Consider the following 11,035-nt stretch of genomic DNA (forward strand, 5'->3'; position numbering starts at 1 on the left):
GCTTGTTCTAAGTAGGTGCTTTAGACCACTGAGCCATCTCACCAGCCCCAAAAGAATCAATCTTTATGGATTTATAAGTCAAATAAGTCTGTTTCCAAATATAATAAATACTAACTAAAATTTAGTAACTTTATTGAAGAATCTTGACCAAGTGACTGCAAATGGGTTTGTTTACTTACTTTACCTTCATATATGCCTGGCTGGTTTTTTGTTTAATGCTGCTGGACATTAGTTTAGGTTAACCCTGTAGCCCAGTCAGTTTCAAATATCAGTACAGCCTCATTTTTGTATATTAAAAATTCCAGGCTGATATAAATCAAAACATCTGTTATCTTGCAGACTGTGGGCCTGCTGAGTGGACGAGTCTAGGAAAGGAAGGGGGGAACGCAATATTGGTGCATCTGGACTACGGGGGGGCTGTGTAGTGAGTTATTACAGGAAAACAAGATGCACTCCGAAATAAGTTGTTCAGTTCGCAAATGCTTGTGTTGGTGGAAAAGAGCTCAAGTCACTGTGTATCTGGAAAGGCTAGATGCATCTAAACTCAACAACAAAAGGAAGGAGACAGTCAACAAGGCCGCATGCAATGAACACACAAAAACCAAGCAAACTACTCTATTTGACTACGGGTGAATGCTGTTCTATGGTGAAAACATGTAAATTTCTGTATTGTGGGGATAGTTATAAAATTTTCTGATTTGTCTTAGATTTGGTTATATAACTCTAAATCTTGTACCTAGGGTTAAAGCTGACAAAGTATTAGTTACTATAGATTATCATTTTCCAGTTTGGGTTTGCTGTTACAGGTATTAATAATTGTAGTAAGTTACTCACAGTGACAAAGCTGTTATTATCAACTAAGCCTCTTTATATGCCAGTATCTAGGTTATCTGGGCCTTATGAACAATACTATAGCCACTATCAAACAACTGTGTGCTAGGCCAAAGAGACTTCAATCTCTCATCACTAATAAACAGAAGAGATAAGCTCCTGGGGAAGAATAAATGGCCAAAATTCTTCCTAGAAAAGACCTCTGAATAATAATAATAACTTAAAGAAATCTTGATACTGGCAGCAAAATTACCTACCTTAAGCAATTTGCAAGCCTCAATACAGAAAATGAATAAACAAAAATAAAGACAGAAAATGAGAAAATATAGAAGCAGCATGATGCCAAAGCAAGCCCAGAGGGCACTGAGGTGGGAGAAATAAAAATCCTCTCACATGAATTTTATATCACAAATTATATCAGAAGCCACAAAACTGATGAATAAATTCTTAGATGGAAACACATCAGAAATAATCACACAGGTGAGTAAAGAAATTATAACCATCATGAAGGAAATAATCAGCAAATCTAGCATAGATACAAATTTCTAGATGCAGAAGCTTAGGAAAACCATGAGTGCCAACATAAGAAAGGACTAGATGGCATAAAAGAGATGCAAATGGGTATCAAGGATATTAACATTTTTGTTTGAAGTATATTCAGAAGAATCCACCATTGTGAAGACAGAATATCAGATCTGGAGGATAGTCTTGTAGGTGGTGATCATAAAATGAAAAACTTCTTAAAAATAGCAAGGGACCATGAGAAATCAACTCAATAACTGCTAGATGATGCAGAGAAGATAATATATGATTGGTTGGAATCAGAGAAACCAAGAACTCCAACTAGCTGTGATCAGAAAAAAGGCACATAATAATTAGGATTCTAGAAATTTAACACAATAGCAGAGCATTAAAAACTGTTAGACAAAACAAATCACCTATGCAGGAAAAACCATCAGAATCACATCAGATTTCTCAACACAAACCATTAAATCAAGGAGATCTTAGAGTGTTACATTTCAAGCCCTAGAAGAAAACAACCTCCAACCCAGATGGTAGGACCCTAAAAAATTGTCTCTCAAAACTGATGAGCAGGATTCGATTCTTGGTCCCTCATGCTGAGCCTGCCCCACCACCAGGGTGCACTATGCCAGCAACCAAGTCCCGGTAAGGTGGTGTATGCCTATAATCCCAGCCCAGGGGAGGCTGTAAACAGAAAGATCACTGAGTCTGAGCTGCATAGTGAGACCCTGTACCAAATACACAAATGAAAAAAAAAATTTGGGCAATATTTTTTTTTTATGAGCAGAATATATTTATTGAGAGAAAGAAAGCTCCTGTCCCAGGAGGGGGGCCTGAGTGGGTAGTTCCCCCAAACATTAGCCTTTATGTTTTCTGAATATTTTCTTTTTCGGGGTGGGAGAAGAGGTGGAACTGGGGATTGAACTCAGACTCTTGAGCTTGCCAGGGAAGTGCTTATCCTACTGAGCTCTCTCCCCAGCCCTAAATTTGGGCAAAATTAAGAGAGCAAACAAAAATACAAAACACTTCCCAAGGGAATAAAATGATACAAAGAAAAGATAAGAGTATGGCTTCAACCTCAATTTTGTTTCCATGCAATGTGAAGTGGCTTCTAAGTTGAAAAGAGATCCTTGGAGGCAAACAATCAGAGATTAGCAAGCAACAGAGCCTCATTTGGGTATATTAAAAATCTCAGAGTGACGATGCCTCTTATTTGACAGATCTGTGCCTGCTAAGCAAATTATATATATAATATATATATATATATATATATATGGTCTTGTTTCTCTAGAGTTCCTGATAATTAATACTTTTGATTATTACAAATACTCTCTTGGATTTAGTTAATTGGATAGGAACAGGACTTGAAGTTGTTACTGTTTTACGTTGGGAAGAAGAGTGAAGTGGTTGTTTGCTGATCTTTCTCTCTTTCTCCTGGAGACTGAGGAAGACATTTCTGAAGCTTAGATCCAAATAGATTGGAGCTGAGATATAACCAACAGGATGTGAACAGAAATGATAGTGACTTGGTTACAAAACTACATACACAGTCTCATGCATCTCTTTACAGGAAAATTTTGGGCCACTTATTTAAGATAGCAGCAGCATCAGAAGAGGGGAGCTGTATCCCAAATTTTCTGATCAAGGAGATTATGTGACCAAAGAGGAAAGTGATCGATGATGTAGAGTGTGCCTAAGGAGAGTCACATGAAGAGAAAACATTCTCTCAGGCTTTCACAGAGAGCACATTGGCCAAGCAATGGCCGTGACTCATCCACATGGCTGACACTGACAAAGGTTCTACAATCTGAGGTCAGGATAAATCCTGAGGGGATTTCACTGACCTTATCAGACCAAAAAGCTACAACTCTTGTTGCATAGGTCCTGCTTTACCTTGGTCTTAACCATCCAGCAGAAAAGTATACAAACGAAATATAAGAAGTAAAGCCATGCTGTTATGTTGAGCAATCGGGGACTCTGGTCAACAGTTTCTGACATTGCCAGTCAAGTGGAAGACCCAATACTATTATGGGCTACTGGACTCTTAGAATATTTTGCTGAGTTTACACAACTATAATATTCAAATAACAGAACTTAACAAAAAAAGGGGATACAAATGTCCATTTTGTATCTGTGTATTCAAAGTGGTTAGGATATATAGTTACATTCTCTTAATGAATAGAGGGATTTGTTCTAATGGTGTTTGTAAATAGGATCTCAAGTCCGCATCTTGCACAACAATTAACCACTAGGAAGAATGTATGCAATGTGTTCATTATTGAAACTGTCCTACCAATTTGATTTGAAACTGTCTCATTGCTATGTGTTTCTCAATAAAATTATGGGGGAAAAATAAAATACATATTTGGTAGAAAAAAAAGAGATGAGCTGGATACCAAGGCTGTCATTTGAAAGATAATGACAAGAGTGACTTGAATGAACCATGACATAAATGAAATAGACATTTTTTCATGTGAAGCCACTGAGATGTGGTTGGTTGGTTAGTTACCCCAACAAATCTTTGTTTCTCTTGACTCATTGACTAATGTTGAAAATAGTAATTGATGCTACTGCTAATGGGAGACTCTAAAATACAAAAATAGCTCAGCTGAGGTGGGATGAAATGAAATGGGGACCTTAAACATGGAAGATAACAAATTCTTGGGTTACTTTAGCATGATACCTATGAGGGAGAGAGAGACAAAGAGACAGAGAGACAGAGAGAGACAGACAGAGAGACACAGAGACAGAGAGACAGAGAGAAAGACAGACAGACAGAGAGAGACAGAGAGACAAAGAGACAGAGACAGAGAGAGTGTTTGCCAAGGTCTTTATTTTCTTGATGAGCAAGGATTATCAGAGATCAAATGGCTAAGTTCTTGACTTGCAAGGCAAATTTTTCTTGCATAATATAATAGTAAAGCAGTTGTTTAAACATCAATGTAGCTTTCATTGGAATTTCTACAATGTATATACCATATTGGATATTAGACTTGAGAGAAAAATGTTACAATATTGAAATATTTTGCTTCTCTAATTTACAGCAACTCATAAGATTATTCTGCATTACAGTGTTCCATTTTGTTATAGAACACCCAAGTTTTTCTTTCTAGCTTCTTATTCTGTAATAATTTAGATTTTTGAAAGTCTTATTGATCTATCCTCTTTGCCTACAAGAGTCATGAAGCAGAATCGCTGTCTTTTTCCCACTCTGTAGTCCATATCAAATACATAGTAAATAGAATAATTATTGATTGAATGAATATATTACTTCCTGTAGCCTTCACAAGAGACTTTAAATGTCAAATGAATGAAAAAACTAATCTATATAAAATCTGAGAGACAACCTCCAGGTAGGGATGTGTGTGTGTGTGTGTGTGTGTGTGTGTGTGTGTGTGTACTTATACATACCTTTTCTAATTATGGTCAAACAGCAAGTACACCATATTACCAAAATCTTTCGCCTGTGTTTTCGAAAAGAACCAAGGGCTGGGGATGTAGGTTAGTGAAGTAGCACTTGCCTAGCATATGTATGGCATGAATTTGATCACCAGCATCATTCACACAAAAAGAAAAGAAGAAAGAAAGGTGGAAAAAGAGGGACAGATAGAGGGAAGGAGAGAGGTTGGGAGAGAGGGAGTGAAGAAAGCCTGTGTTATCATTGTTTCTTTATAAAACACTTGTGTTGCATAACTACAATACTTGGAATGGAAACCCCAAGGACAGAACTTTCCAGGTCCTCTCTGGGAACTTAGGGCACTTCAGCAAAGTCCAAGATGAGAGAAAAAACTTAATGATGACTTGTGTTTCAACTGCCAGCTCTCTTTGCCTGGTTTACAAACCTCTTCTATCCTCACAAAATCTTTTTCAATCAGCCAAATTTCCCAGTTGCTGTTTCACGTTTCACTCTGCTATTTTTCTGCGGTAGAAGCTCTTGGTCAGTGAAAGAATTTAGAAAGATGAGAAACAGAAAGAACAGGGGGCCAGAAGTAGAGGAGAAAGCAAGGAACATTAACCAATCATCTTCCCTTTGCAGTTGAGGTCTGATTCTCGTTAGTCATCTTTTTTATTTACTTTAATGCCCACAAGCAGATCAGCAGTCATTTTATGAATGATCTAATTCATGCTTATTCCAAGAAGAACAAAAGCTGAACAATACAAGAAAAATAACCTAGCCTTATTCTGTTTCCAAATTCATGGAAGGAAATTATTTCTTATTATTAACTTACATGTTATTTTCTTTTCCTTGTTTCTTTCCTTCCCTCCCTCTCTTTCTCTCTCTGCCACTTCCCTCCTTCTTTTTTTCCCTCTCTGTTTCTCTAATGTTTCTCCTCCTCCTTCTCCCCTCTCCTGTTGTTTCTCCCCCCTTTCTTCACTTGTATTAGTCTTCTCCAGCAGCCAGAACAAAACCCAAAATATCACACACGGGGTGGCTCAAACAAAGAAAATCCGTTTTTCATTTTCTTACAGTTCTGGAGGCTGGAAGTTCACAGTAAAGGTTCTAAGAGTTGGTCTTGCTGAGGCCTCTTTTTCTGGCTGTGGATAGCAGCTTCCTATTGCGTACTTGCCTCCTCACTATTTCAGCCCACCCCACACACGTTTCTTCCTCCAATAAGAAAGTCTCACTGGGTTAGCCATGTCCCTCTACCTCCTCATTTTACCTTAATTACCCCTCAAGTCTCCAAATAGTCACACTGGGAGGTGGACTTCATCCACTGAGTTAGAGAGACTCAATCCTTAATACCTTTGTAAGCAGACATAGTTATACCTAACTTTGCTAGCTAAATGACTTCAAACAAGTCATTTAATTCACCTTTAGTTTACAATTTTGTAAAGCAGAGGTAGCAAGCTGGCGAGGTCAGGCTGTGCCAGTGCTCCTGACAGGGGCTCTGCTCTCACCCAGGTGGTGTGGGTGGTAGTCCAGATGGGGGTCAGACATTCAGTCAGTGAACACACCAATCCTAAACCATCACAAGTCAGCTGAGGAGCAAGTTTGAAAAGGTTGGTTTAGTATGGCTGGAAGGACGTGATGAGGCAGGGGAAAGGGATAGCTGTGGGAGGCCAGAGGAGAACTGTGGCCTCCCTGGCCTCTGTGAGCGCAAAGGAGAAATGCGGCATGCAGGGAGGTAGAACACAGTATGTACAGGACAGGTCACGTTGCTTACCTGAGCGGGCACCAATGGATAATATGAATCTTGAGCTCCTTTCATTGCCTGTGCCCATATTTGAATGAAGAAAAACAGGATGAGCTAGGACCTGGGCTCTTGCACCCACTAAGGGAGTAGCCTGGCTCCTTGCATGTTAGGTGGGCTCAGGGCTCCTGGGTCACTCATCTTTGTTCACCTCCAGGGAAGGGGAGCCAACTACAGCAGGACTAGGTCCCTGGAGGTAGCACAGGAAGTGGGGTGGGGTGGAGGAGCAGATAGGGAACTGCGACTACTGGCATAGTCCAGCTGGTTTGCAGGAAGACACATTTTTCTTCAACTCACAAGGATCCTCCAGCCTCAGCCTCCCAAGTGTTGCGATTACAGACATGCACCACCACACCTGGAGTAAGACTCACTTTTAATATTTTTTCTTTCTTTTTAAAATGTATTTAGGACAGGGTCTCACTATGCAGCTTGGACTCATAGTGATCCTCCTGTTTTCAGCCTCCCCAGTGCTCGGATTGTAGGCATGCACCATCACTCCCAGACTTGGTCACCAGCTCAGCGCACCAGGACAGGGCCAGCATGGCATGTGGGATCATGGATCAAACCCTAGTCTCTGTGCTTGCCAAAGCTGGCACTTAGTCCACTGAGCTATGTTGCTGGATCAAGACTCACTTTTAGTGGTCACTTTTTATTTGCTAAAATGTCCTAATGCCACTTTCAAAAAACGTAAGCCATAATTTATGGTCACACTATGTCAAGTGTAGGTTAAAATACATGCACTAAAACACTTTAAAGTCCAGGCCTTTTTAACACAAAAATCTAAACAGGGCCTATTTGTTGGACATTCGTTACTTACAAAGAAAGCAGGCTTCCAAGGAGATTCTTATCCCATGATTTGCATAACAAGACACTGAGCAGACTAGGAGTTAAGGCACACCTCACCTCAGGCAGGCTTTGCCTCACTCGCCTGTACAGATCATGTGTTTTTACACATGGCAGTTTTGTGACAATTCTGCAGCCAGGAAATATATTGGTGTCATTTTAACGGTAGCTCAGGTGCTGTCTAGTATTCCGCAGCAATAAAGTATTTTTCAACCAACGTATAAACTTTGTATTTTAGACATAATGAAATTGCACCCTTGACAGACACAGTGTGATGCAAATAAAACCTCTGTAGGTACTAGAAACAGAAAATCCATGTGACTTGGTATGTTTGGCATTTTCTTTGTTGCAGCAATCTGGAACTACACTCACTAAATCTCCAGCATCTACCCTTACTTGATGAAAGAATCTTACCATGTAAGAGCAAAGACCACAGGAACCTGCTAATGCAATAATACATTGACCAAGAGTGTAAATATTTAAATCACACACAGTTAATTTTAGTTCCTAAAATTTTGTGTTCATTACAGAAGTGTTTCTCTGGAAGTGTTCAGGAAAATATTTGTTTATTAGGACATTTTCTGACATCCATGTAAATATTCTTTGTACTGTTGTGCACCATCTAGACAATGGACTAGTAGAAGAGCTAACCCAAAGAAGCCCAAAGTAAAGAGAAGAGGACGACGCTAAGAGAGAGCAGGATGAAAAGAGGAAAAAAGAATCACTTAAAAGAATGTAATTCTCGGGCTGGCCAGATACTTCAGCAGTTAAGTGCCTTCTTAGGCAAGTGGAGGGAAAGGTTTCTATCCCCAGCAACATGTGCAGTGCCGGCCTCACCCCCAGGCATGCTGAACCAGTGACAGAGTCTGGGCATAGCGGCGCACGCCTGTAATCCCAGCGCTGGAGAAGCTGAAAACAGAAGGATTACCGTGAGTCCGAGCTGCATGTGAGACCCTGTTCCAGACACGTTAAAAAAAAAATGTAATTCTAATGGCTTCTTCAGTAAGATAAGACTCTTTCAGCTGCCTAATTATTTCTATGGTATCTGTGCTTATTGATTAAGAAAGAGAGAATCATAGAAATACATAATTTTACAAATGATATTTTCCTGGGTTTTTTCACTCAGCTTTAAATCTTTGTAGAAAAATCTTGGATAGTTTGAAGAGACAGGGTGTTGTTAGTTATTAACATGGCGCCTCTCAGTTTATACCTGACCGTACTGAATTGTATGTGAATTACCTTGTATCACAGAAGACCTTTATATGTAAGACTAAGTTTTACGTGAGGGAGGGGGGTATTTTGAAGAATATTTGTAAGTTTAAAGAATAATAATAATTGTGGCTTGCTCTTTCCACTTATTTCTAGATGAATCCTTCTATCATAACTCCAGAATCTTTAAAATTACAAAGAGGAAAGATTTGTATTATCAGAGCTTTGTAGTCTATTCTCTGACTTTACTAGATTATTATAAAAGAACATATATTTTCTCGATAGTCTAAATTAAACTGAAAAATTAAAACATATTTGATCATCTATAATCATATATATATATATTTGTATTTAGTGCAGGGTTTTCAGGGTTTCACTATGTAGATCGGACTCATAGTGATCCTCCTGTTTACAGCCTCCCAAGAGCTGGGATTACAGGCATGCCACCACACCCAGTCGCAATTGCCATCTCGGCATGTCCAACTGGTGAGGCTGGCACAGCAAACCCAGGGATTGAACCCTGGGCCCCTGTGTCTGCCTAAGCAGGTACTTTAATCTGCTGAGCTATTTGGCTGGCCCTTAAAATTTTAACTATTACATTGCACAAACTTTATTATCCCCTGTTCTTTTCTCATAGTTCTTTTTGGTGAATATTTTGCACTTCATTTTATTCTATTTATTTGTTTTGGTATGGGGATTCGAACTCAGGACATCCCACTTGCCAAACAGAGGCTACATCCCTGAGCTGTACCCCTGGCCCTTGTGTTTCAACTAACAAATGATTTTTGTTAGTATTCAATGATTAGGTGATAATTTCAACCAGAATCCTAAATTAGAACTAAGTATTATTTACTATTATGAATAATTGTGGGAATATTTTTGTGGGATTTATTTTTTCAACTTTATTTTCAAACTTCACAGTGAAATCAATAGTTACAATTAGGATGTGACCCAAAATAAAGAGCTGACAATACTCAGGAAACAGTCATTAAGACCAATATATATCTAGAAAGTATTATATTTAGCATGATATTATTTTCTGATTTTAAAGAGATAAAAATTCAATGAAAATGATACGAAATTTCAAAACAATATGATACGAAATTAATGACAGTTTTGTTTTGTTTTGTTTTTCCAGAACCGGCATTGAACTCAGGCCCTTGCCCTTGCCAGGGAAGCGCTTCTTCCACTGAGCCATCTTCTGGCCCCAATAGTTATTATATTACATATTGTTATCTTCAAAGTAGTTGTTCAGATTACCAGATACAGGCATGTAAAATGGATCATATAATATAAGCACAAACTGTTCATTTGAATGAACTAATAGAAATTAGCAGTACAACAATCTTAGGTATTTTGTGTGCATATGCATATTTTTTCCCTCTTCCTTCCTTTCTCTCCCCCCCAGTTATTTCTTATTGAGCAATTTATTTCCCTTTCATTATATATATATATATATATATATATATATATATATATGTATTATATTACCTTTTGGATCTTATTTACTCTTTCAGTTATTTACACTAAGGAGACAATATGAAGTTTATACATGTAATTCTGATTTACTTCACTTACCAATACTGCCTCTAGTTGCATTCATTTGCCTATAAAAGCCTCTAGTTTGGGCTGGTGAGATGGCTCAGTGGTCTAAAGCACCTACTTAGAAAAAGCTTAGCAAAGCACAGGGACCGCGGTTCAATCCCCCAGCACCACATGCCGGCCGGCCCCACCCCCTGGTGGGCTGAGCTGGCCACACACACACACACACAATAAATAAATAAACAAATAAATAAAATTTAAAAATAAATAAAAAAAATAAAAGCCTCTAGTTTATTTTTCATTATAAATGAGTAGTACTTCATTCTATAAAATATCAATTCCTTGGATGATGGGCATTTGGTTTTTTCCAAGAATTAGCTATGACAAATTGCACCACTATAAACATGGGTACACATATATCACTGGGGTATGATGTTTTAGTACTTCTGGGAAAATACCTAAGAGGGGAATAGCTGGGTGGAATGAGACCTCTAATACCAGTTTTTTAAAGGACTCTCTACACTGATTTCCACAGTGGTTGTAGCAGTCTGCACTCCCACCAAAAGTGGAGAAGGGTCCCTTTGTCCCCACAGTACCTCCAGCATATGTTACTGGCTGACTTCTTGATGAGAGCCTTTCTTCCTGCAGTGAGATGGAATCTCATTGTTGTTTTAATTCACACTTCTTGAATGACCAACGCTGTTGAACATTTTTTCACATTTGTATTTGCTATTTGTATTTTTTCATCTGAGAAGTGTGCAATTTTGAATCTAAACATTGAAGATATTCTTTTTTTTTCAAAAATAATACACTGCATATATTCTTCTTAGTGGTTAATTGCTGTACAAGATGCGGACTTGTGATCCTATTTACAAACATCATTAGAACAAATCATT

General features: G+C 38.5%; 1 long non-coding RNA gene across 1 annotated transcript in view; it reads left to right on the forward strand.

The window, feature by feature from the left end:
* The window catches only part of LOC111814023, a 104,084-nt gene extending 95,995 nt beyond the window's left edge, over positions 1-8,089 (forward strand). The window contains exon 3 of the long non-coding RNA XR_002819104.1: positions 8,015-8,089. This is a non-coding gene — a long non-coding RNA (uncharacterized LOC111814023). The remainder of the gene's footprint in view (positions 1-8,014) is intronic.
* Positions 8,090-11,035: the final 2,946 nt, after the last annotated feature.

This window comes from Octodon degus, unplaced genomic scaffold, assembly GCF_000260255.1.
Source record: "Octodon degus isolate 3935 unplaced genomic scaffold, OctDeg1.0 scaffold00256, whole genome shotgun sequence".
NCBI classification, from domain to species: Eukaryota; Metazoa; Chordata; class Mammalia; order Rodentia; family Octodontidae; genus Octodon; species Octodon degus.